This window comes from Martes martes, assembly GCF_963455335.1.
Source record: "Martes martes genome assembly, chromosome: 17".
Lineage (NCBI taxonomy): Eukaryota > Metazoa > Chordata > Mammalia > Carnivora > Mustelidae > Martes > Martes martes.
This window is the reverse complement of record NC_137905.1, coordinates 15,958,174-15,984,712: the sequence shown is the minus strand read 5'-3', so window position 1 is coordinate 15,984,712 and position 26,539 is coordinate 15,958,174.

The window sequence follows — 26,539 nt, the reverse complement described above, 5'->3', positions numbered from 1 at the left end:
TTATTTGACACATAAACATTGTATATTTGCATTGAACTCTTTTCCTCTAATATGAAAGCTCTCTTCGAACATATGTGTGTTTTGCTTTGAGTTTTCCATTGTTTAATGTTAATATTAAAACTTTGATTTTCTTTTTATTTGTATCTCTTCCGATATCTTTGCTCATTTTTTTACTCATCCTTTTGTACTCATTTGTCTTAGATGTATCTCTTGTAATAAATATACAGTTGACTTTAGTTTCCTAATCTGGTTTTCTCCTTTTTAGTCTTCTCACAGAGAAGTTTAAGACATTTACAAATATTGTCATAAACAAAACATTAGCTTTACTATTTTCATTATGTTTTCTTTTTGACTCTTAGGTGGTTTTCCCCCATTCTTTTCTATCTTTGAGCATATAGACATTCTTTGTTAATGTTTCATAGAGTGTATGTTTTGTAATAAGTTCTGTTTTCATTAAAGTCTCTCAAAAGCATTCTTTAGTCTATCAGTCTCTCTCAAATTTAAGGGCAAACAGCATTTTTACACCTTCTATTTAAATGGAAGAATTTAGCATACTTCCCACCCCGAACATATGCTACTGCTCTCCCTTGGCCCTATATCTTGGCCTCTGTTAATATAATGTCAGGTTCTAGAAAATTTCTGTTAATTTAAGAAATTGCCATTCTTACAACATATGCATTGCTTTTTCATAAATAATATTTATGATTCATTTTTAGCTTTTAAAATAGATTTGATGTAATTAATATATCTGTGTATTATTTGTATTTGTATTCTTAACTGGTTTTACTATTCCCAATTAGATTTTTATACTTTATCTTTCTTACTTTTGACCTCTTAATTTTTCTTAGTCTCTCAGTGAGCTTGAATATGACTTTAGATAATTTTTCAAGAAGGATGCGTGGTTGGTTTTCTGAATTCATGCATTTGGGAGGATAGTTTTCCATTCTTTCTTTAGGTATACAATTCTTGAGTTGGAACGTTTTCCCTCAAAATTCTGTAATTTTGTTAAACCAATTTTTGCATTAAAGGAGAAGCTGAGGAAAGACTGGTTTTTGTTTTTTTGTTTTTGTTTTTTTTTTTTTTCTTTATCATGGGTATATGGGGTATGTGTGTTGTTGTTGTTGTTGTTATTTTCCCATGCCTGGATGTTTGTGAGACTTGATTCTTGTAACTCAAACATTTTGACAGGATGCATCTAGGTATGGGTTTGCCTTGATAGTAATTATCTTTTTGATCGGTATTCACTGGACTTTTTCCACTTGATACGTGTTTTCATCTATTATAGCTTGAATTATTGGTTTTGTCCCATTTATCCTGATCTTTTCAGGAATCCCAGTGATCTAGATGTTGAAACAGTAAGTTCTATGAAGGCAGGAACCATACCAGTTTTGTTCATTTCTGTATACCTGGATATGTATATGTCCAGATCCTGGCACACTGGAGACACTAAACAAATGTGTATTTTCTAGTGGATGAGTGAATGAATAAATGATAAATCCCTGTTCTGATCTTAACATGTACTCTTCCCTCTTAAGTAATTTTTTAAAAAAAGTTTTTATTAACATATAATGCCTCTTCAGTAATTTTCATCTTGTTTTTTCTTCTGCTTTTGAGGGTATTTGAGGGAAAGGGGCTTTCCAGGAAACCATAAAGGCTGAAGGTGATACTTCAAGGTTAACTTCCTCCAGATTACTTGGACACTGACTTTGCTTCCCTTGTTCGGCTCCTCTACCTTCCCATTAGGATATGTTTTTACTAGAACTCTTTGGCTTAAGAACCAGCAGTTTCATAAGTTGGAATGTTCCTTCTTAACACATAACTCATTTAAATTTTTCCTGAGTGATGATTAAATCTAAGTATAAAGACAAGGTGGGGGCAGCTAGGACTGAGCTTAGATCTAAAGGCCTTGGGCAGAGTATTACTGAGAGTTGACTACCTCTGGGTCAGCTGGTTTTTGCTGCATAGCCCACTGCCCACCCCCACCCCACCTAGTGGCTTAAAAGAGCAATCATTTATTAGTTCAAGATTTTGTAGGAGCGTAATTTTGGACTCTGTTGGGCAGTTCCCATGTGAGTGCATTCAGCGAGTGGGTCATCTGGAGGTGATCCCTGTGCCTGTTTCTGGGCTTGGAACCACATATCTGAAAGTTTCTAAAGCAGCACATGAGGGCAAACTCCAATGCTAAGCACTTTCCAAGACTCTGATGACATCACTTTGCTAAGGTTATGTTGGCCAAAGGAAGTCACCTGACTATTGTGGATTCAGGGGGTACAGAAATGAACTCTAGCTCTTATTTGGAGAAACTGGCGTTCCTTATTACAGCAGCATGGATGCAGGGAGTGGGCAAATTTGAGGCCTCTTTACAATTCACTATACTCTCAGTAGGGACTCCAGAAACCAAAGGACTTCATGCTGAGACGTGTGGGCTCCTGACTATGTTGCTCTCTTGGCCAACTAAGTTGGAACTTAATCTAAACTTACAGTGGGTGTTTGGTCTCTTGCAGTTGATTTGTAGTCCTGAAATGTTACGCTATTTTTTCTTGTTTATCCTTCTTGTATTTACTGCCTTTAGCATGAATTTACGTCTTGTCCATGCATTTTTGGTTACGTATACTCTCTTCTTATCTCACTCATCTTCCTTTTATTATTCTGTTTCTCTTTCATATTTTATTTCTCCTGACAGTTTTCTGTACTTTTTACAGTGAGGTCTATTTTGCTCTCTCTTGTAGATCTGAAACAGTTGAATTTATTTTAAAAATAGTCATTATACGTTTACTTTGTGCCAGGCACTGCTTTAAATACTAGAAACACATGAGTAAACAAGACTTGGCCCCTGACCTCAAGAATTCACAGCTGGGTAAGACCTCTGATGTCCTCAAGTATCATATTCTCAGAGGCAATGATCTTCCTTTGAGTTAATGGACCGTTGTTGTTCCTTCTTCTGTGGTAGCCTATCATAGATGCTTTGTTGAGTGCTTGTCAGCAGACTTAGGGGTTTCTTCTTAGGGGTCTGTCTTGTTGTGTGATGGTCAGATTTCCTTCTTGGGTCTGTATCTGGAGGAAATACTAATGTGCGTACATCCTTGGTTAAGTCCCAGTTTTTGGGAAGCATCATCCAGAGATCTAAACCCTGAAAGTCTAGTTCTCTGTTCAAACACATAAAACACTCTCCTTTCCAACGTGTACTTCTGTTCTTCCTTTTTCTGCCCCAGTTTCAGTACTTCAATTTTGAGGATGAGGTTTCCCAGGGAGGTGCCATAGTACCCCACCTTCTTTGCCCCCAACCACTACACACACTTTTTTTCTTTTTGTACTTAGTGTTTCTGAATGGATATCAAGAGGGTTAGTGGATAGGTTTTTGTAGAAAAATATTCTGGCTCGTCATAAAATAGCTCTTGACTGGTATAGAGACAGCTTCTAGTCTTGTTATCACCTAGGTCTGTCAATGGTGAGGCTCTCAGGAGTCTTTCACTTGTCCCTAGTGGAGGTGGGAAGGATCATTTGACAGGGGAAATAGATCTCTTCTATTCTTTCTCTGCTTTGATTTTTTTGGTAATATCTTATGCATACAAATGAAATATGTTATATATGTATAAGTTACAAAGCATAATAACGAAATGAATATCCACAAACTTAAGATCCAGCTAAAGAATGGAAACATTAGGGGTACCTGGGTGGCTCAGTTGGTTAAACGTCTGCCTTCAGCTCAGAAAATGGTCCTGGGCTCCCTGCTCAGCTTGGAGTCTATGTCTACCTCTACCTCTGCTGCTCACCCTGGCTTGTGCTCTCTCATGCGCATGTTCCCTCTCAAATAAATAAATAAAACCTTTCTTAAAAAAGTGTATCACACTGAAGGTATACTGATGTTTCCTTTGTGACAAATTTTCACTCAATATTATGTTTCAAGACCCATTTATATTGTTGAATGTGAATGTATTTTACTCATCTCCACTGTTGTATAGTAGACCTTTGTGGGAATGCAGGATTTAAAAAAATTATAAATTAAAAGCAATGATTTTTGTCTAATAAGCTGAATGTTGCTTTGAATATTTTGGTGTATTTCTCCTGGTTGTCATATATAGACACCTTATTTTCATAAAAGCATATAATTATGAATGGATAAAAGTATAAATACTTATAAGGTCTTTCTTGTGATCCTTCTAATGTCTGCAGGATCTTAGTATTGATGACATGCCCCTTCTCTGTTTACTGATTTTATCATTCTCTTTAAAAGTAACAACTTTTAGCTTTGTTGATTATTTTCTGTGATTTTTTTTTCTGTTTTACCAATTTCTGCTCTTTATCACTTGATGTTAGTGGTGAAACCTCTTGAGGTTGGAAGAATACATAAAATTTGGCCAGTGTGAGAGTATAATCTGCATAATATTTGACAGAAAACGTTCTTGATAGTATTCAAGAGACTTTAGGAAATGCTGTTTTAATGTGTGCTGTTAAAGTAGTTAGTCCTATTGGATACCCTGTATTTCAGAAATGTTGATACAGAAGTCTTCAACACTTGGGATCATTTGATTTCATTTAAGTATGAGTAATCATTTCTGAGTGATATTTCAGCTCTTTTATTATTTCCTTGGTTTACCACACTCACCCAATACCCACAGTGTTTTTCTAACTCTTTCTAATCTGTTGAAATTAGGGGTGTCTCATTAAAAATCATATGATAGGGGCACCCGGGTGGCTCAGTGTATTAAGCCTCTGCCTTCAGCTCGGGTCATGAACTCGGGGTCCTGGGATAGAGCCCCACATCGGGGGGGGTCTTTGCTCAGCAGGGAGCCTGCTTCTCCCCTGTCTCTCTGCCTGCCTCTCTGCCTACTTGTGATCTCTCTGCCAAATAAATAAAAATGAAAAAAAAAATAAAAAAAGAAATCATATGATAGTTTTTCTAGTAGATTTTTTTCTGCCACCCAAACTTGTCTTTTATACACAACTCTATCCTTAAACTATCATTGATTTTTATTTGCTTTGGTTACCCGTATTTCCTACCATGCATTTTCCCCCCTCACATCTATCCCTTAGTCTTGGATGGTATCAATTTTCTTCACCTAGTGTTTCTGTCTTTGAAAAAAGGAGAAGGATGACAGTGTTAAATGGGCCATTTAACTGAAGAATGGCATGTCAGACATCCTTTTTCTATATATATAATGAGAGACATGTATATAGGTTAATGTATGTATTTATAGAGATGAATATTACAGCTATTTTATGATATTTAAGACTAAATGCCACAGTTGTATTTTTTTAAGTAAGTCTAAACTTCCCTTAAAGGAAAGCTGAGCAAAGTAGTAATTTGGAACTAGTTGGCTTAACTTAAAAAGCTCCCCTGTGACATCGGAGTGTGTTTCATGCAATTGCTTTCTTAGACTTCCTCATTAAAATATTGACTACTCTTTTTCTTCAGTAAATGCTAATCCCGGCTCCCATGTACATGTATTTACATTTCACTGCAGGCAGCCTGCCAGGTTAGAAATAAAACCAATTTGTTAATATCACTATTTCCTTTTCAGCAAAGAAAATATGCATTAAATTAAAGACTTTCTAAAAATAATAAGAAACAGCTCCTGTTGATACTAACCGTTTATTTATCTCTCTGGTTTAGAATGTGACAGCTCATCTTTATGAGCCTGCATTTCTCTGCTCCTCTCAGCTCCATCCATCTCTGCCAAACTCTGGCTTCTGCAAGACCCTTGTCACGGGTCCTGAAGGTCCCTCTGCCCCCTTCTCCCCCTACCTTTCCTGCTGTCTCTGCCAGACCTGTCTGAGAGTGCAAAATGCTATTTTTAAAAGAGTGTGAGCCAAGTATGGTTAATCCTGGCTGATAACATGCTGCTTTGCTGGAGCATTCTCTCCAGAAATCTTGGAAATCTTTGAACTGCAAGAGGGTCCCCATTTGATTTATGATTCATAAGTGGATCAGTGTTATTAAAATCCACAGGAACTCTTTGTTCATTTAGTCGTTCTGAGGGCCACCCATCATGTACTTCCCTACGCTATTTTGCATGGGAGCACCTTCCTGGAGCCCATAGCTGTTTCTTAAATAATCCTTTGGTAGAAAGTAGCTCATTATGCAGCTGAACATCAAGGAGTTCTAGTAACTCTAGAATGTTTCGCACATTGGGTTATCCAGACTTGCAAAGTCAAGTGAATTTTCAATAAAGCTAACAAGTCATTAACCTTATCAGCCTAATTTGCCTGGCTGGATGCTACTCTTTACTTTGTTGAATATTTTATTTATAAAATGGATTAATTGCTATTTACTATCATTCTTGTGACCCATGAGGAAAAAGGAGTCTTTTGTAAAGCCACCGTATAGTTGGTGCCAGGAGAAGTGAAATCTGGCATCGAAAAACTGTTTCACATTTGTTAGTTTCTCTTGATTTTTCTGCTTATTTCATTATGTTTTCCCAGTTGCTTTCTTCTCTCATCAGTGTTGGCCTTTGCTCTAACAAGGTTTAGAAGAGTAAGGTCTTATTGATAATCTGTATGGTTCATTTCTACTTTGGGAAAATATTAAAGAAAGAAGAGATTTAGCCTAACTAATTGACTGACTACTTCCTTTCCAGTTTTGCCTTAACTGGCTTTAAGATTTGGGGTCCTCAGTTCTTTCCTGCAAAGATTCTGTATCAGTCATCAAACTTGGGACTCATTTCCCGTTGTGAGCTCTCTCACCTTTCATCCTTTTGTTCCATCTTACTCCCACTCAGTGTGAATGGAGTGGTTGGCTTCTCTCTTGCATCATTGTTTTTGTATTTTAGATTGGTAGAGCATTGTGTCTATTTTCTAAAATCCTGTACAGCCTTGAGCTGAATTCCTACCAGGAGCTTACCAGTCCTTCTGCTGTAGTCTTTGGTCCTGAAAGTGTTCAGCATTGAGATCCTTCTCAGGAAGACATATTTAGCAGTGCGGTGTTGTTCCGTGAGGAAAACCGCCTCATCCAGCTGGTAAGCAATTTATGCCCTGAAGCATGAAGATTTCATAGCCCTTGTAATTTTATCCTTCCTGGTGTCGCTGCAGGTGCTATTTTTATTCATATAAATATTTAATCTTCTATAAAACTTATTAAGCTGTTGGCCTCAATAATATTTTTTTGGCAGCGAGTTCCCTAGGTTAAAGGGACACAGTCGAGTATAGCAGCTTAGCTCAAGATCACAGTTTTAAATAAAGGTATAAAAGGTGATATTCTGAGACTTTAAAAAAAGACTCCAGCAAGGCTGTTTGGGGTTCAGCTTTGACATTTCCCAATAACGCTGCCGCCGTCTCAGTAGCACTGAGTTGGCATTTGGGAGACCAAGCATTTGAGAGACTCAGTTGAAACTATAGTGAAAGAAGTAGTTAACATATGATTTTTTCTAGACCTAGTGAAAGAGGAAGAGCAGATTAAAAAAAAAAGTAGGGGCAGTGTTCTTCATTTTCTTAGCCCTTCGGCTTTCACATAAGATTTTTACATGACATTTAGTCCATGGAATTATTTTTCCTTAATAGTCTTCCCTAACCCTCTCTAAGTAGTTGGCTTCTTTTGATGAATACCTCTTTTCTTGTTAAAACAGATGAAATGTCCTGCATCTTTTGTTTTTGGTGGAGGACCACCCGGCAATGTGTGGTGGCATCTTCCTTTTAGATTATTATTTGGAGATTAAGTGGAGATTTCCCCTGTTGAACTCAGTTAAGGTAGATCCACACTGTAAATTTTAAACCTAAGTGCATTGACTATCCAGAAGGATGTGTGTAACTCTGGAGTTGTATATTTCTTCATCATCTTGGATATTTATAGTGGCTGGTGCATTTGACCTTGAACATTGTGCACACTTGTACCACAGAATAGTCCGGCATACATAGACCTATTCTGGCTTAGAGGGTTGTACACCTGAGTTGATCTCTTTTGACAGCGCTGTTATAAGAAGAGTATGATTCTCAAGGAGGAAAAAAATGAGTATACATGCTTTTAATAGAATGCAAGCCATGAGATATATAATGGGAATTAAAAATTATGAGGAATTATACGGGCTGTATGAATTCAAAGAAGAAATTGGTTATTCTTGCCCAGAATGCTTCAAGAGAAGCTGACATTTGAACTGGATCTTCAGGATTCTTGAGGTTTGGACAAGGGAAGCAGAAGTGAGGAGAGAAGAGGTAAGCGGTGGGGGGTGCATATGCAAAAATGGCAAAACTTCAGTGTAATAGGTTTTGTGACTCCTAAAATAGAATCTCACCTAAAGAATCATTAATGAAATTGAGTGTTGGCTCAGTCTGCCTTATATGGAACTGAATTTAGTGCTAATCTTTCTTTTCCTGATCACTATCCATTTATTGATACAATTCTTTAGAATATTCTCATAGGTTACCTTCCTAAGTTAAATATGTGACCAAACTGTCACACATGCCGATGAAATGGAAAATGGGAGCACTCTTTGGAAAACAGGTTGGCAACATCTTAAAGGGTTAAATATACATGTACCATATGACCCAGAAAACCTATTCCTAAGGGTTTTCCCAAGAGAAATAAAAACTTATGGTCATGCAGAAACCTGCCGGTTAAGGCTTATAATGGTTTATTCATAATCTCCCAACCTTGGAAATTGTCCAGGTGTCCTTCAGCTGGTGAGTAGATAAACAGTGATCTAGCCATATGATGGAATACTATTCAGCAATAAGAAGGAATGAACTCCTGATACATGCAACAATATGGCTGAATCTCGAATGCACTATGCGAAGTGAAAGAAGCCAGACTCACAAATCTCCATGCTGTTGCTTGCATTTACATTGCAAAGCTGTAGGAATAGAGGATGTGTCAATGGTGGCCAAGGACTAGGCTGAGGGAGGAGTTGACTAAAAGTACGGTGGGATTTTTGGAGGAGTGATGGCACTTTTCAGCATCCTGGGTGTGGTGGTGGTTACCTGACTCTGCATTTAACAAAACTCATAAAACGGCACACTAAAAAGGGTGTATTTTCTTTCATGTAAACTATACTTCAATAAACCTCACTCTCAGAAAGAAGTAGGCAGTAGTCTGATGTTCACAAATCTGACGTCATGACCTCACATTGGTGCCTTGTGAGGGCACTATTGGTTGAATTCCATGCTCCTCCTGGTACCATCTTCTCCATTTTAAGGAGCTTTGTTTATAAACTTCCATGCCCCTTGAAGGAATTTTTATTTAAAACTCCCTTAGAGGGTGCCTGGGTGGCTCAGTGGGTTAAGCCTCTGCCTTCAGCTCAGGTCATGATCTCAGGGTCCTGGGATCGAGTCCCGCATTGGGCTCTCTGCTTGGCAGGGAGCCTGCTCCCGCCTCCCCCCCACCTGCCTCTCTGCCTACTTGTGATCTCTGTCTGTCAAATAAATAAATTTTTTAAAAAATCTTTAAAACTCCCTTAGAATTTTCATGGAGATACTCAAAGACCTAATGTGTGTTAATAAGAGCTCTCTTTGAAACACAGATATGTAAGTAAAGAGGTACTATTTTAGAAAGATTGACTATTTCCTGCAGAAATACGTGGCTCTTTTGAGAGGTGGGTATGACACAATGGAATCCCACTGCGTTACTGTGTGAGTAACAGATCTATAGGCCTTATAAGATGTGGAGATTTGAATCCTTTAAACCAATCTTCACTTCAACTTTTCTAGATATGAGTAAATTCTCCAGGCTGCTTAAAGATTATTGAAGAAAGACCACAAAACTTGCTACATGCTACAATAAAAAACCTTTATAATAAAAAAGTTTTTGTTCTTCAGTGATGTCAAAGCATCCGCCTATTTATGTGTGGTTTAGAAAGTTGTTTGTGTCCCATTTGCTTTTTTTTTTCCTTAAATATTTTATTTATTTAAGAGACAGAGAGAGAAACAGAGAACTAGCACAAACGGTGGGGGAGACAGAGGGAGAAGCAGACTCCCCATTGAGTGCAGAGCCCAACACAGAGCTGGATCTCAGGACCCTAAGATCATGACCTGAGCTAAAGTCAGACACTCAACCGACTGAGCCACCCAGGTACCCCTGTCCCATTTGCTTTTAAAATGGATTTGAAGTGGCTCATTTTAGTAAAACAGATAATCTAAAGTTTATCCACTTTGCTGGGTCTCATTGCCACTTCCATGCCCTTCATTTTGTTGGAACAGTCTCTTCATATCACCTTGGACAACTTCTTGCCCTCCTTCTGGGTCTCAGCTTCTCTTCTGGAAGTGAGCGATTACAGTGATGATCTGAGAAATCATCTCCTCAGTGATTACCAAGTATCCATATGTCCCCTTTCATTACATCCATCACACCGTATTTATTAGTTACTAATTCATCTTCTACATTAGACTATAAGCTCAGCAGGACCGTGTTTCTCTTATTGACTGTGATATCCTGAGCAGACAGGAGGTACTAGTGAAGAATTTGTTGAATAACTGGACAAAAGTAGGGCACCAGCCCTCCCTAAAGGCCCTGATTGTGCTGACTACCTCTGACTACATGTGTATACCATTCTCTGTTTTAAATAAAGTAGGATACTGGTGGAAATAGTTGAATAAAGTATCATCTATGTGCAAAAAAAGTTATTGGTAAGGAGATTGCCATTATTATTTTTGGTTTTGGTGGCTCTGAACGCTCTGTTACCATTTCCTCTCTGCCACATGTTTAATATCTTTGCCTATTTCTTTTGGCTGGAGTAGAACTAGGTGACAGCTCCTTCAAATGAGTGTTTTGTACGGTTGTGCCATGTCTCATCACAGTTTATGTATGAGTAGCATTATGTAGTTGATACTTGGTCTCTTGACATGTGCATCATTGCGATGACTCCTTAGTGTGGCAAATCCCAGATGGCAAATTATGTGAGTTTTCAAATTTTGGCAGCTCTGTGGCTTTTTGTCCATAATGATTGACTGATTTTTTTTTTTTTAACCAGTTACAATCATTGAATTGGGGACTGGCATTTTAGGAAGTAGATTTCTGAAAGGATGTAAATATGTGGCCATTACATAGAACGTACATATTCCATATAGCTCTGTGCTATATATAGAGCCTTTAACTTTAAAGTTAAACTATCTTAGATTTTTGTGTTAGATGTTGATACAATTATCAAAGCCCAGGCCCTCTATTTACTGTAGTTCTTTGTTCTTAATGGAAATTTAGGTTAGTACCAGACAGTGCCAGGGGCATCCCAAGAATTTCCTCTAGAAAGTAAGGAGCCAGGCATGCAGAAGGAGGTTGGCAACACTTGGCAAAGTTATGTTCCCTCCTAGTGGCAGCTGTACCTGGTTTGGTCAGAAAACAGTGACTTACAGAAGGTTTTCTTTTTCTCTTGGGTTTTTTTTTTCTTCTTCTTTTTCTTAAAACCACTTTCCCTTTAAAATTATTATATATCAAGTTCTCTCTCGGCCTTTTGGCTAAGATCAAGTGTGAAAGCAATGCATCTATTCAGAGAAAAATGAAAAGTCACTCCACATTTTCAAATGGCCATGTTCCCTGCAGTCCTACTAGGCTCTGCAGCCTTTTGAGTCTTTTGAGTCCAGATGATAAGGGCATAAGAGCATCAGAAGGAGGTGGGAGGTGGGTGCAGCAAGGAGAGGTTAATTTTCCCAATGAAAAAGAAACTTCTACTACATTCTGAAGCCTGTCCAGTGCTCTCTTAAGAGAGTAGGTTCAGAGCAGTAGATGCCATTGATTTCACTTTGGTATCCATATTTTGCAGTTTTCCTCTGATTTTCTTGGCTCATGCTTTCCAGACTACATTCATTCTTTAGTTAACAAATATTAACTCACCTCCTCCTCTGTTTGACACTTTCTGGGTCTCCGGGATGCGTCTATCTTAAAAATGAGCCAAGTGCTTTCCCCTTGTTGTTTTCTGTTATCCTTAGCACCCTGGCAAGCCAGTAACACTTTTTTTTTTTTTTTTTTTTAAATCATCCCCACTAGGAAATGGGAGAGTTTGTGGCTTTCCTCTGAGATCTCACATGGGGTTATTGGCAAGATCAGAACTAGAAACCAGTTCCCAGAAATGTGTTCCCAGCTACCCACACCATTCATTACCCCAGAGAAGACCCGCGGTTGGGAGTGGCGGTAGTCAAGTTACCCTTTGGATGGGTGCCTGTTATATTTGTCCTTGAATTGTGACCTTCCAAAGGACCACTGAACAGCTTGTCTTTGAGAATTGACCTGCCATTTTCAAACAGCGTTGAGGAGAGTCACGGATGGGAAACAAAGTATTGAGTTTTAAATTTTCTTTTTCTGTATTTGGAAAGAGGAAAAATGTGTGATTCAAGGATAAGGTGTAAAGCAAAAACAGTTTTTTAAAAACTCTTTTTGCCTGTAGAGACGCTACTTACTAATCGGAGTGAGGTTTTTTCCCTCGCCTCCCCTCCACCCCCCGACTCTTGCACTTCTTTTATTTTTTATTTTTATTTTATTATTATTTTTTTTTTTTGGAAGGGGAGGGATGACCCTGCTGAGTTTTGGAGTATGCCTATAGCAGCTTTTAGCAAATCACAATCCCAGCAGTAGGTTCAGCTTTGAAGAAAGATTTACAAATCTCTCACTGCTTTATAAATATCTGCATTTATATCTTAAAGAAGAAGAAGAAAAAGCCCCTCACGGTCGGTCTCAGCCTTCTCACCCTCTTCCCCCTCCCCACTTCCCCTTTTCTTGCTTTCCTCTTTCAGAAATTAAAGATTGTGATGTGTGCAGGAAATGAGGGTCTATAAAATTGTGATAAAATGTTCCTGCAAAATTGCCTTTGAATTTTCGCCGTGAATTGCAGGCGAAATGAAATTGTTCGCTTTCAGCATTGCTTTGTTTTTGACCCCTTTTTGTGAATTCTCAAAGGAAAGAAACATATTCCCATCTTTTATAGTAATCAAATTTATCTGGCATCTCTCAGCCTCTTGAATTACTTATGCTAGAGTTGGCCAGCCTCAGGAAGGCTGTGGCTGGTTTATTTATTTATTGTTCTAAAGTGAGGGTTTTTGACATGAAGTTCCCTACATCATCCTAGGGGAGTATAAGAGAAAAATCGAAAGTGCTTTGTGACATTGCATATGTGTCTTATGTATGTATGTGCATACGTGTTGTATAAGAATCCATCTAATGAGAAATAACAGAGGACTTCCTGATCACAGGTCATGGCTGTTTAATATTTTCATGTGAGAGGGAAAAAGTTTCATGTTACTGAGATAAAATTATATGTAAAAAGCAAAAAAAAAAAAAATCTGGGGAAAGAATTTGCATTTGGACAAAAGTGCTAACAATAAGTGGTTGTAAACCTGTTTCAAACTAGTTTGTTTGTCAAGTATTGTTCCTGTAACAGGTGATTATATCATCTCATAATTTGTGGGGTTTAATATTACTGTTTCATATAAGAATGTGAGATCAGAGAGCAAACATCGACCATCACCCGAGGCCGCATTCTGTCAAGCCCAGCCTTGCCTGGATACCCTGGGTTCTCCTGTAACATGATTCATTCTCTTCATTTTTATTTCGGGTGCCTTGTGTTTATGCTCAGAAAAACCTAGGCTACAGGTGTAAACCTGCAGAAATCAGATTCAAGTTTCCAAACTAAATTTCTCTTATTTGAGAAAATGAAATAATATACAACCATCAGGAAGAATACATAAATAGTACTTCTTTGTGTGACCTTAATCTCCACTGGGCTCAACATAAAAATCTACTAAGAGAAATATTTTTTGAAACTATTACTAATGCCGCACACACCTGTTTTTTAAGCCTATGCTTAGAAACCCTGATGCATACAGCTACTGGACTTCTTCCATCTGTATACACTTCTAAATTACAACAAGTAAACTCTGTAAAGCTCTAAACAGTTACTTCATTTTTTCCTATTATTTTTTATAATATAAACAAACTGTGTTTATGCCAAAGCCTCTTCTCTCCCTACTAATTTTTCAAAGCTTTTAATTGTGTGTTTCTGGTTTATTACCTATACATTTCCTAAACAGGAACCTGTGTAAAAACCAGACACCTTCTTTAAAGCGATTTTTCTTTAGGTTAGTAAAAGGCCCATGTAATTTTAGAAAATATAAAATAAAAACCCGAAGGGAAAGGTGTGATGTGTGTAGTTTGGGTATCTCTCACATACTCTACTCCTTTGATAGTGTGGAATTCCAGAATTCTTGGAAGAGAGGATGACATGCAAATCACTCTCTGGCAGAAAAGCATCTGTCTTTGTATCAGCGTCTTAGTTAGAACAAATCTCAGGATTAAGCAAAAAGTCCGCTGGTTCAGTGTAAGTGAAAAGGTTTGCATCGAATTAACTAGTAACATTAGATTGACTTCAGAAATATTTCTTTAAACAATCATTACCTGTGACTAAATTTCTCATAATTTTTGCAGTCAAAGGAACCAACCAACCCTACTGTCACATTTTGTTTTTGATGAAAAAGAGAAGAAAATTCAAGGAGATTTAAATGCAAAAGCCTAAGTTTTCATAGCATTTCCCATGGGGCTACAGATTTCAAGAGGATGTAGCATTCTTTATGAGCCGTGTACAATAGATCAGCAACTCGCATTTCAATTGCTCCTTTTTTCCTTATATAAAAAAATCTTGACATTTATACAAGTACTTTAATCCACCAAAGAGTGGATTAGTATGATTCTTAATTGTGGCAGTTGAGGAAATAGAAGGATCAATATTTATTTGAAGTAATTTTTAAAGCCGTTCTCTTCTGCCTCCTCAGAGAAGGCAGCACAAATACTTTTCTGGTTCGGACACAGTAATTTAAATGTGTCCAGTTTTGCAGTTGTGCCTACGAATCAATTTAGTGTGGGTTTGTTCACATCTAAAGGAAAGTTAAATGCTGACTTTGAAAGTAGAGAAACGTTCCATAGATATCCTTCGCTTTCAAAAAGCACGCGTTTGTCTGTGATCCTTAAAAGCGCTTATTGAACTATTTTCTTTTTCTGTTTGCAAAATTCACAAAGGGCTGTTCTGTAAGCCCTCTTCATATTTTCCCCAGTTTGTCCTAAATTTTGCCTCAGGGGAATAAACAGCAACAGTATTCAATTTCCCATTCTGAATGTATATGCCAACACAGAGAGCTTTTATTACAAGGAAAGAAATCAAATCATTGTCACCTAAAGTGCTAATTATGTCTGATAAATGTACAGCATACACTTAATGCAAAGAGAGCTTAGGAAATGATACACCTTCCGTAATTACAGTGACCAACCTAGCTCCATCAATCTAAATTTTTTTTCAATCCACGTTCATTTGGGTGGCTTTATTTTTATTAAATGGCTTTCTTAAGCTTCAACAGACCCGCTTGCTGCTAATAAGGAAGCTCGCATTAAGTATTTTGGAACTGCTACAACAAGAAGGCGTGTTACCTGATATACTCGGAGATGAGCGTACACAGAGAAACAGAAGCTGCCAGCAAATACAGTTACATTTTGTCCCACTGGGGCGTGGAACTGCAAACTGAGGGTGAAATTTGCCATTCTTTGCTTGCCTAATGAATTTGTGTATCCATTTTACTAAGGATACTACATTTCAGTTTTGGGAGAGCCTGAAATCCTTCCATAGACCGGTGGACAGACCCTTTAGCCCCCTCCCTGGGGACATTAGTGACCGCGGGAGGAGGCACGCTGCCCCCAGAACCTCTGATGATCGCATTTAGGAATTACTTCTCCCCCCCTGTTTTTCCTCATGAAAGCAAGCCACTATTCTTCTCAGATCCAAATTGTTTGTGGCCTTTAATCAAACCTGACACCCTTCTACAAATGAAATAAAAGTAGGTTTTAATTAGACTGAAGGATGCTGATTTCCTTTGAAGCTGCCTCAGAGCCCCTCTCCTCCCCTAGTCCTCCAGCGCACACATTCATTCGTCTCACATGCACATCCGTATGTGGCCTTAAAAGGTGTTGCTCCGAGTGTGTGTGAATTCATGGCCGTCCTCAGGGCCTGCTGGCTGAGTGGGATGCTCGATTTTTCATTTTGCCATATCACCATTCTTGGTTTTTGTCTGTTGATTTCAAATACAACCAAGGTGCATATGGTGGGAACCATGCATATTTGGGCAGACGTTTTCATCAGCAATTAAAAATCTAACCAAACCTTCTTTTTGTTGTTTTGTCTGTTTTTCTTCATTTTTCCCCCTCTGCCTGTCTTTCTCCATGACTTCTCTTAAACTCCAGATCTCCTTAACTCTTCTTAACCTCTCACATTTCTCTTTCTGTTTATTGTTGTAAAATTTTTCACTTTAAACTTCTAGCAGATAGCTACTGGTTCTAAAATCTGTGTTTTGGAGGTCAGCAAAGAGGCTTATAATTCTTCCATTTCCTTTTGATTACCCATCTGAGAATATTTGTGGGTTTGGGGGAAAGTTAGTGCTCCCTGATTGAACAAAAGAGTTAGTGGTAAATACTGAATCCTACACTTATGATTACTTTTTAAATCATAACTATTCTGCCAGAATTCAGAGTTTTCATTGTATATAGTCTTATATAGTTATCTACAGTTACAGTTGAAATAGTTATGTTTCACTATACAGTTATATATAGTTATACAAGTAAACTTTGAACAAAAATGTAGTTTTATTGGATACTTTTTTTTTTACTTAGTTAATAATTCTGTACTCAATTTTCAAGTCGTCCATTTCTTTTAACCAATACTTTAGAAAAATCTTTAGTAGGATTTGGTATCACTAAAAATGGTAAACATTTGGACTTATTCCATTGGGTTCTTGATTACATAGGTGGGAAGATTGTTTAAAAAAAAACAAAACAAAACAAAACAAAACAAAAACAAAAAAAGAGAGCAGGTGCCTGGGTTTGTCAGTCGGTTAACCATCTGCCTTCAACTCTGGGCATGATCCCAGGGTCCCAGAATCCAGTCCCACATCAGACTCTCTGCTCATCTGGGAGCCTACTTCTCTCTCTGCCCCTCCCCACGCCTGCTCATTTTCTCTCTCTCTCTCTCTCTCCCTCTCTCTCTCACAAAAATAAATAAATAAAAATACTTAAGAAGAAAAGATTCTTTTCTTTTTTTGAGAGGGAGAGCGTGCATGGGAGGGGGGTTGGGAAGAGCAGAGGGAGAGGGAGAAGCAGACTCCCCGCTGAACAGGGAGCCCAATGCCCATTCGATCCCAGGATCCTGAAATTATAATCTGAGCCTAAGGCAAACATTTAATGGACTGAGCCACCCAGGCACCCCTCCCCCACCCCAAGAAAAAGAGTCTTAAATAAAGAAAATTGAGAGGATTCTCACTGTAGCCTGGAAAACTCTCAAAGTGTGAGAAAAATTTGTAGATACTTTCCATGAGTTTAAAAGCTAGTATTTAATGAAATGTATATGTTGTAGTTGAACATATTGAATTGTAATGATCAAAGAATAAATGTGTTATTAATGGTGATATTGTATTATCACAGTGGAAGGGATAATGTACTTCTCACTGATATGGTAATCAGCTTTAGAAAACTAAATAAAAGTTTGTTTCACCAAGATGGGATCGGGAGGGAGACAAACCATGAGAGACTCTTAATCTCACAAAATAAACTGAGGGTTGCTGGGGGGTGGGGAGTAGGGATAGGGTGGCTGGGTTATGGACATTGGGGAGGGTATGTGCTTTGGTGAGTGCTGTGAAATGTGTAAGCCTAATGAGTCACAGACCTGTACCCCTGGGGCAAATAATACGTTATATGTTTAAAAAAAAGTTTGTTTCACAAAACCAACTCTCTAAAAATAATGAAGAAGTGCTGTAATTGAACTTCTTAATTACACAGTTTGTTGTAGTCAGGCATTAAGTCAAATATTAAAATATTAGAACTAATTCCATTCATCAGTGTACACCCTAGAGAAATTAAAACCTGTGTCCACACAAAAACTTGTATAGAAATCTTCATATCAGCATTATACCTAAGAGCTAAAAGGTAGAAACAACCCAAATGTCCATTGATCAATGAGTGAGTAAACAAAATGTGGTATATCCATACAATGGAATAGTATTCGATCATAGAAAGGAATGAAGTACTAAAACATGCTATAATATGGATGAACCTTGTAAACATTATGCTAGATGAAAGAGCCAGACACAAAAGATCACGTAATACCTGATGCCATTCATATGAAATGTTCAGAATAGGCAAATTTAGTGACAGAGATCATAGATTGGAAGTTGTCCGTGGTTGGAAGAGGGGGAAGATGGGATGTTTAGAGGGTAATAGCTAAAGGGTGCTGAATTTCTTTTGGGGATTATGAAAATTGATGGTTACCTAACTCTGAGTGTACACTGAATCATACATTTTAAGTGGGTAAATTATATGGTATATGCATTATAATCCAAAAAGGCTATAACAAAAAAAATTAAGACTTGCATTTGAATGGTTAATGGTCTTAAATGCTGAGGAGCAAAGAAAAAAACCCAATTACTTTTGAAAAAGCTATTGTTTGCTTAAAGATATTTTGGTTAGAGTGAAATTTCTGGGTTAACACTCTAGCTAATATATTATACATATTGATATTCTACCCTAGGACTTGCATTTTTGTTATAACAGAAATAATAATTTATTCTGTGAGTGAAACTCTGCAAATAATTCTTTATATTGTCTATTTTTAACATTTTGATATAAATCAGGCCAGAATTTAAGGAGAGTAAGAAAAGAATAATCAGAACTTGAGTCAATTGTTATTTTTTAAAATGTACATAGAACTAAACCTTTCACATTTAAGTCTGAAAATAGAAACTTCTCTTTGTTTTAAAAATCATAAACTGGATAAAAGAAGCAATATTTTTCTGTTTCTTTACCTTTTCTTGAGTGCAAAATTTATCATTGATTTAGAAAATCATATAAAACACAATACATTATGCATATATGTTTTATATACATATTCAGTATATTAATAAAACTCCCATGTATCTACCACCCAGATTAAGGAACAGATCACGGGCAGCTACCCTGAAGTCCTTTCAGCGTCCTTTTGAAACACAACCTCTCTCATACGTTTTGAGATAATTATTTCCTTGCATTGCTTTAAAATTTTACCACATATATATGCATCCCTCAGCAATATAACTTAGTTTGCCAGGCTCCTTACATTATGTAAATGGAATAATTTAGTATATAGTCTTCATTACTTGTTTCTTTTGGTCTTGCAAGATTCATTTAAGACAGAACGTTTAAAAAAGACATCTTTTTATGTAAAGGGCTAGATAGTAAAAAAAAAAATAGTTTTGCGGGCTATATGGTTTCTGCTGCAGCATATTCGGCTCTGCTGTTGCTTTGTGAAAGCAGTCATAGACAATATGACAATGAATGAGGGTGGTATATTCCTGCAAATTTTATTTACAGAACAGTTCGCATTTGAGACTATAGTTTGCCAGTCCCTGATTTTAGTGATTGCATAGCAATAGTTTATTCATTTCTATCATTGCATAGTGACCAATAATTATTTCAAAATGTATTTATCTTTTCTATTTTTTTAAGATAGAAATACGTTTTGTTTATTTTTCAATATTTTTAAGTTTTTATTTCAATCACCCGGTGCTCATTATAGCCAGTGCTCTCCTTAAACCCATCCCTGTTTCACTCATCCTTCCACCCACCTCCCCTCGGGCAATTGTCAGTTTTTTCTCTGTAGCTAAGAGTCTGTTTCTTGGTTTGTCTCTCTCTCTTTTTTCCCTTTTCTTGTTTGTTTTGTTTCTTAAGTCCCACATATGAGTGAAATCATATGGTATTTGTCTTTCTCTAACTTAACTCACTTAGCATTGTACTCTTTAGCTCTATCCATGTCATTGCAAATAGCAAGATTTCATTCTTTTTCATAGCTGAGCAATATTCCATTGTACATATGTACCACATCTTTTTTTATCCATTCATCATTTGATGGACACTTGGGCTGCTTCTATAATTCAGCTATTGTAAATAAAGCTGTTATAAACACACAGGTGCATGTATTCCTTTGAATTAGTGTTTTTGTATTCTTTATTTCTATAAATATTCAACAGTGAAAATTATTAGAATGTAAGGTACTTCTATATTTAACTTTTTGAGGAACCTCCAAACTGTTGTCCAGGGTGGCTGCACCAGTTTGCTTCCCCAGCAACAGCACACGGGGATTCCTTTTTCTCTACATCCTTGCCAACAGCTGCTATGGGTGTTTTGATTTTAACCATTCTGACAGGTGTGAGGTGATAGCTCAGTGTAGTTTTGATTTGCATTTCCCCAATAAATGATAATGAGCATCTTTTCATGTCTGTTGGCCATCCTCTATGTGAAAATGTCTGTTCATGTCTTCTGCCCATTTTTTTTTAAATTTTATTTTTTCAGTGTTCCAAAATTCAATGTTTATGCACCACACCCAGTGCTCCTTGTGTCCTCCTTAATATACACCACCAGGTTCACCTAACCTCCCATCCTCCTCCCCTCCAAAACCCTCAGTTTGTTTCTCAGAGTCCACAGTCTCTTATGGTTCGTCTCCCCCTCCGATTTTCTCGAATTCACGTTTCCTTTCCTTCTCCCAATGTCCTCCATGTTATTCCTTATGCTCTACAAGTAAGTGAATCTATATGATAATTGACTGTCTCTGCTTGACTTATTTCACTCAGCATGATCTCCTCCAGTCCCGTCCATGTTGATAAAAAGTTGGGTATTCAGGGGCGCCTGGGTGGCTCAGTGGGTTAAAGCCTCTGCCTTCGGCTCAGGTCATGATCCCAGGGTCCTGGGATCGAGCCCCACATCGGGCTGTCTGCTCTGCAGAGAGCCTGCTTCCTCTTCTCTCTCTCTCTGCCTGCCTCTCTGCCTACTTGTGATCTCTGTCTGTCAAATAAATAAATAAAATCTTAAAAAAAAAAAAAAGTTGGGTATTCATCCTTTGTGATGGAGTCTTCTGCCCATTTTTAATTGGGTTCTTTGTTTTTTTCATGCTGAGTTTGATAAGTTCTTTATATATTTTATATACTAACCCTTTATTAACTGTATCATTTGCCAATATCTTCTTCCATTCTATAAGCTTCCTTTTAGTTTGCATGTTTCCTTCACTGTGCAGAAGCTTTTTGTTTTGATATAGTCCCAGTTGTTTATTTTTGCTTTTGTTTCCCTTGCCTCAGGAGACCCATCTAAAAAAAAAAGTTGCTACAGCTGATGTCAAAGAAATTACTTCTTGTGTAATTTCCTAGGCTTTTTATGGTTCCAGGTCTCCATTTATGTCTTTAATCCATTTTTATTTTATTTTTGTGTATGGTTTAAGAAAGTGGTCCAGTTTCATTCTTTAAATGTGACTATCCTGTTTTCCCAACACCATTTGTTGAAGAGACTTTTTTCCATTTGATCTTCTTCCTGCTTTGTTGAAGATTAATTGACCATATTATTGTGGTTTATTTCTGGATCTTCTGTTCTGTTTCATTGATCTATGTGTTTATTTTTGTGCCAGTACTTTACTGTTTTTAATACTATAGCTTTGTAGTATAACTCGATGTCCAAAATTGTGATGCCTCCAGCTTTGGTTTTCTTTCTCAAGATTGCTTTGGCTATTTAGGGTCTTTTGTGGTTCCATACAAATTTTAGGATTGTTGGCTCTAGTTCTGTGAAAAAGCTGTTGGTATTTTGATATTTTAAATGTGTAGATTACTTTGGGTAGTATAGACATTTTAACAGTGTTTTTCTTCTAATCCACGAGCATGTCAAATGCTTTTTGTACATCTTTGAAATAATCATATGGTTTTTACACTTTCACTTATTTTTTTTAAAGATTTTATTTATTCATTTGACAGACAGAGATCACAAGTAGGCAGAGAGGCAGGCAGAGAGAGAGAGGAAGGGAAGCAGGCTCCCTGCTGAGCAGAGAGCCCAACGCAGGGCTCCATCCCAGGACCCTGAGATCATGACCTGAGCCAAAGGCAGAGGCTTTAACCCACTGAGCCACCCAGGTGCCCCACCCTTTCACTTATTGATGTGATGTATCACATTAATTGATTTGCAAATATTGACCCACCTTTGCAACCCAGGAATAAATCCCACTTGATCATGTGGGATGATTTTGTCTAATGTGAATGATTGATTGATTGATTGATTGATTTGACAGACAGAGATCACAAGTAGGCAGAGAGGCAGGCAGAGAGAGGAGGAAGCAGGCTCCCTGCTGAGCAGAGAGCCCAACGCGGGTTCGATCCCAGGACCCAGGGATCATGACCTGAGCCGAAGGCAGAGGCTTTAACCCATTGTGCCACCCAGGTGCCCCGTGAATGATTTTTTTAATGTACTATATGATTCATTTTGCTAGGATTTTGTTGAGGAGTTTTGTATCTGTCTTCCTCAGAGATATTGGTGTATAGTTTTGTTTGCTTTTTTGTTTGTTTGTTTGTTTGTTTGTTTTTGTGGTATCTGGTTTTGATATCGGGACAATGCTGTTCTCATAAAATGAATTTGGTAGTCTTCTTTTCTTTTCTAGTTCTTGGAATAGTTTGAGAAGGATAGGCATTAACTCTTTTTTCAAATATTTGGTAGAATTTGCCTGTGAAGCCATCCAGTCCTGGGTTTTGTTTGTTGGGAGTTTTTTGATTGCTGACTCAATTTCTTTGCTATTAATCTGTTAAAATATTTCTATTTCTTCCTGTTTCAGTTTTGATAGGTTATATGTTTCTAGGAATTTATCCATTTCTTCTAGGTTGTCCAATTTCTTTTCATAATATTCTCTTACAATTGTTTGGCTTTCTGTGGTATTTATTGTTATTTCTCCTGCTTGATTTGTGATTTTATATATTTGTGTCCTTTCTCTATTTTTCTTGATAAGTTTGGGTAGAGGTTTATGGATTTTATTGATTTTTTTCCCCTAAGAACCAGATCCTGGTTTCTTTGATCTGTCCTGTTGTTTTTTTTTTTTAGTTTCTACACCATTTATTTCTGGTCCAGTTTTTATTTTTTCCTTCCTTCTGCTGGTTTTAGATTTTGTTTGTTGTTCTTTTTCTAGTTCCTTTGTGTTGTAGGTTAGGTTGCTTATTTGAGATTTTTCTTGCTTCCTAAGGCGGGCCTGTATTGCTATATACTTCCCTCTTAGAACTGCTTTTGCTGCATCCCAAAGGTTTTGAACAATTGTATTTTCATTTTCATTTGTTTCCATGTATTTTCCTATTTCTTCTTTTATTTCCTGGTTTACCCATTCGTTGTTTAATAGCATTTTATTTAACCTCCGTGTATTTGTGGTCTTTTCAGATTTTTTCTTATGGTTGACTTCTAGTTTCATAACATTGTAGTCAGAAAAGATACGTGGTATGACTTTGGTCTTCTTGAATTTGCTGAGACTTGTTTTGTATCCCAGTATGTGATCTATTGTGGAGAATGTTCCATGCGCACTAAAAAAAAAATGTGTGTTCTGATGCTTTAGGATGGAATGCTCTGAAAATATCTGTTAAATCTATCTGTTTCAGGGTCATTCAGAGCCATTGTTGATCTTCTGTTTAGATGGTTTGTCCATTGATGTAAATGGGGCATTAAAGTCTACTACTATTATGGATTATTATCAGTTTCTTAATGTTTGTTACCAGTAGTTTTATGTGTTTAGTGCTATGTTGGGGGCATAAATACTTAGAATTGTTATATTTTAATGTTGGACTTTCCCACTTTATTATCATATAGTATCCTTCTTTGTCACTTATTACAGCCTTTGTTTTAAAGTCTGTTTTGTCCAATATAAGTATTGCTACTCTGGCTTTTGTTTAACATCAATTTACATGATAGATGTTTCTCTATCCCTTCACTTTCAATCGGCGGGTGTCTTAAGGTCTAAAATGAGTGTCTTCTAGGCAGCTTATAGATGGGTCACCTGCAGAGGCTCTCTTTGCCTATTGTGAGCAGTATTTGCCCTGGCCTGAATGTGGTGCATTTTAACAAGGTGTACTCTTGAGAAATGAGACCTGTTAGTACTGCCACCAGAACTGAACCTGCCAAAATTCCCAGGTCAGGAGACACTGTGTTAGCAGAATTTGGGTCAATCTTTTGGGAGAGGGAGCTCACCATGCTGGGACTAAGGCAAGCATGACTGGGAAGGGCAGTTCTTCTAAGTATGGTGGGGCAGGGCTTGGTATAATCAAGTTAAGTAGTGAGTGTGGGTGCTGTGGTTCCTGCAGGTGGCCTTGTGCTTATGCTGAGGGGAGGGAAATGGCACTTGCCAGTTCCTTTATTCCTGGAGGGGTCTCTCTGGAATGCTGACTGAATGGGACACACTCCAAGATGAGCAACTAATTCTCCCTCCCTCCCCACCACTGCATGCCCCAGGTGCTCTTCAGATCACTGTTTCCACAATCCAAGGTCTGTTTGCCTGCCTTTTCTCTAAGAGCGGCCCCAGTGTTCCTCAAGTTCTTCTAGCGCCAAGTCCAATGACCTTTAAAACTCCAGGTTTTAAGCCCCACTGGTTGCAAGAAGTCATGAAATTTGGCCCTTTCACCTTCCAATCCAGTTGCTTTTGGGATTTGTCTTCTCCGTTTGGGCTCCCCTGTGTGCTAGTCTGTCTCTCTGTTTTCTTTGCAACCACAGCTCCCTTTCCATTACTGCAGACACTACCCATTTCTCCCAAAATTCTTTCTTATCTCTCTTTTCTACTAGTAGTTGTGGAGTTTGTTATGTCAGTCTTCACATCGATTTCTGGCATCTTCAGGATAGTATGACAGTTATCTAGTTGTGTTAGTGGCATGAGGTGAGTCATGGAGTGTCTTCCTAGTCTGCTGCCATTTCCCCCTTCTGATCTATTCTGTTCTTGATGGATGTTTGGGTTGCATCCAGTTTATAATATTACAAAAAATGCTGCTATAGACATTTTGATATATGTATTTTGGTGCAAATATGCAAGAATTTATTTAGAACATATATACCTAGCAGTAGAAATAATGGGTTACTGGATATGATATCCTCAGCTTGAATATTAAATCTCAAAATGTTTTTCAAAGTGGTTTGTTTCAGTTTACAATCTCACTAGAAGTATTTTAAAACTATTATTATTCAACAACGTCCTCAGTACTTGGTAATGTTGAGTTTTTAATTATAGCCAATTTAATGGTGATGCTACCACTGTGTTTTTATTTGTATAACCATGATTATTAATGAGATTTTACACCTTTTCATATATTAGGTTTGAAATCAGCTTTTTGTAAGATTTATCCCTAGTTATTCAACATTTTTTGATGTTATTATATATGGGATCTTTATTCTAACTTTCTTTTGCTGATTTATAGAAATTCAGTTGATCTTGTATCAAGAAACTTGCTAGAGTCTCCTCTTCTAATAATTTATCACTAGATTATTTTTTTAAACATGTATAGTTATATCATCTCAGAAAAAATGACTGCTTACTTTCCTTCTCTTAATCCTTATGTAGTTTGTTTCTTTTTCTTGCCTTATTGTGTTGGCTGTGATCGTTAGTACAATGCTTAGTTGTAGAGATAATGAGGGTCCTCATTTTTTTTTCCTGGTCTGAAGAGGGACAGCATTTCAACATCGAATATGATAGTTGCTGTAGTTTGGGGATAGATAACCTATGTCTAATTTTTAAAAAATCCTTTCAATTCCTAGATTGCTAAGATTTTTTTAAGCATAAATGGGTTATTAAATGGTATCACTTTTTAAATCTTATTTACATGACTATGTAATTTTTTCCCTTTAAGCTACCACTATAATAAATTGATTTACTAACATTAAATTAACCTAATATTTCTTGTATAAAATCAAATTAATCATGACACATTATCTTCTTATATATTGCTACTGTTTCTTTAAATGAATTCATACTTTTAACTCTTTTCTAGATTTTTCATCATATCTCAGGTCTTTCTCTTGGGATTACTTCTGCCTTTTCTTAAATTATCATTTCTTTTAGTGAAGACATTCTGGTTATAAACTTTCTCAGTTTTTATTTGTTTAAAAAACGTCTTTACTTCTCCTCACTCTGTAATAAGGAATCTGACTCCATTTGTTGATATTTGAGTACTGATGGCTTTTAAGCTTCACCTTCTTTTTCTTCCCCTCTGCCCTATAGAGTAAGTTAATTAAAAAGTCCAGATTCTCTCTCCTTTGGCATCAGTGGTAGATTCAAACCACACAAGCCCCTTTCTGTATCTTGGAACCCTCACCCTGGGCCTACCCCCTAACAGCAGTTTAAGCTCCAGGCCAGTCTTCTTTCCTTGCTGTAGGCCATTTTTGGAACACCTTGGGAGGCCTGTCATGTTCTCTGTAGAAGGCTTCAATTATGTAAGGAATAAGCTTTTCATCCTGCTTGATGTGAGTGAGTGAGTGTGTGTGTGTGTGTGTGTGTGTAAGAGATATGTGTGTCATTGGTGTCAACATCCAAACCAAATTTTTGGTGAGGGTCTATCCTGTCTCTCTCTAGTATGCTCAAAACACTCTTAATAGATATTTTTTCTGAGTATGGAATTTGATTTTTATAAATATTTTTGCTTACCATAATGAAGATACTATTCTACTATCTTTTGGCTTCCATTGTTGCTATTGGGAAGTTAGACTTTCTCATGCTATCATCCCATGACTCTTAATTTTCTTCTATGTTTTCCATTTTTTTTCCCTCTCTGTGCTGCATTCCAGATAATTCATCTGACC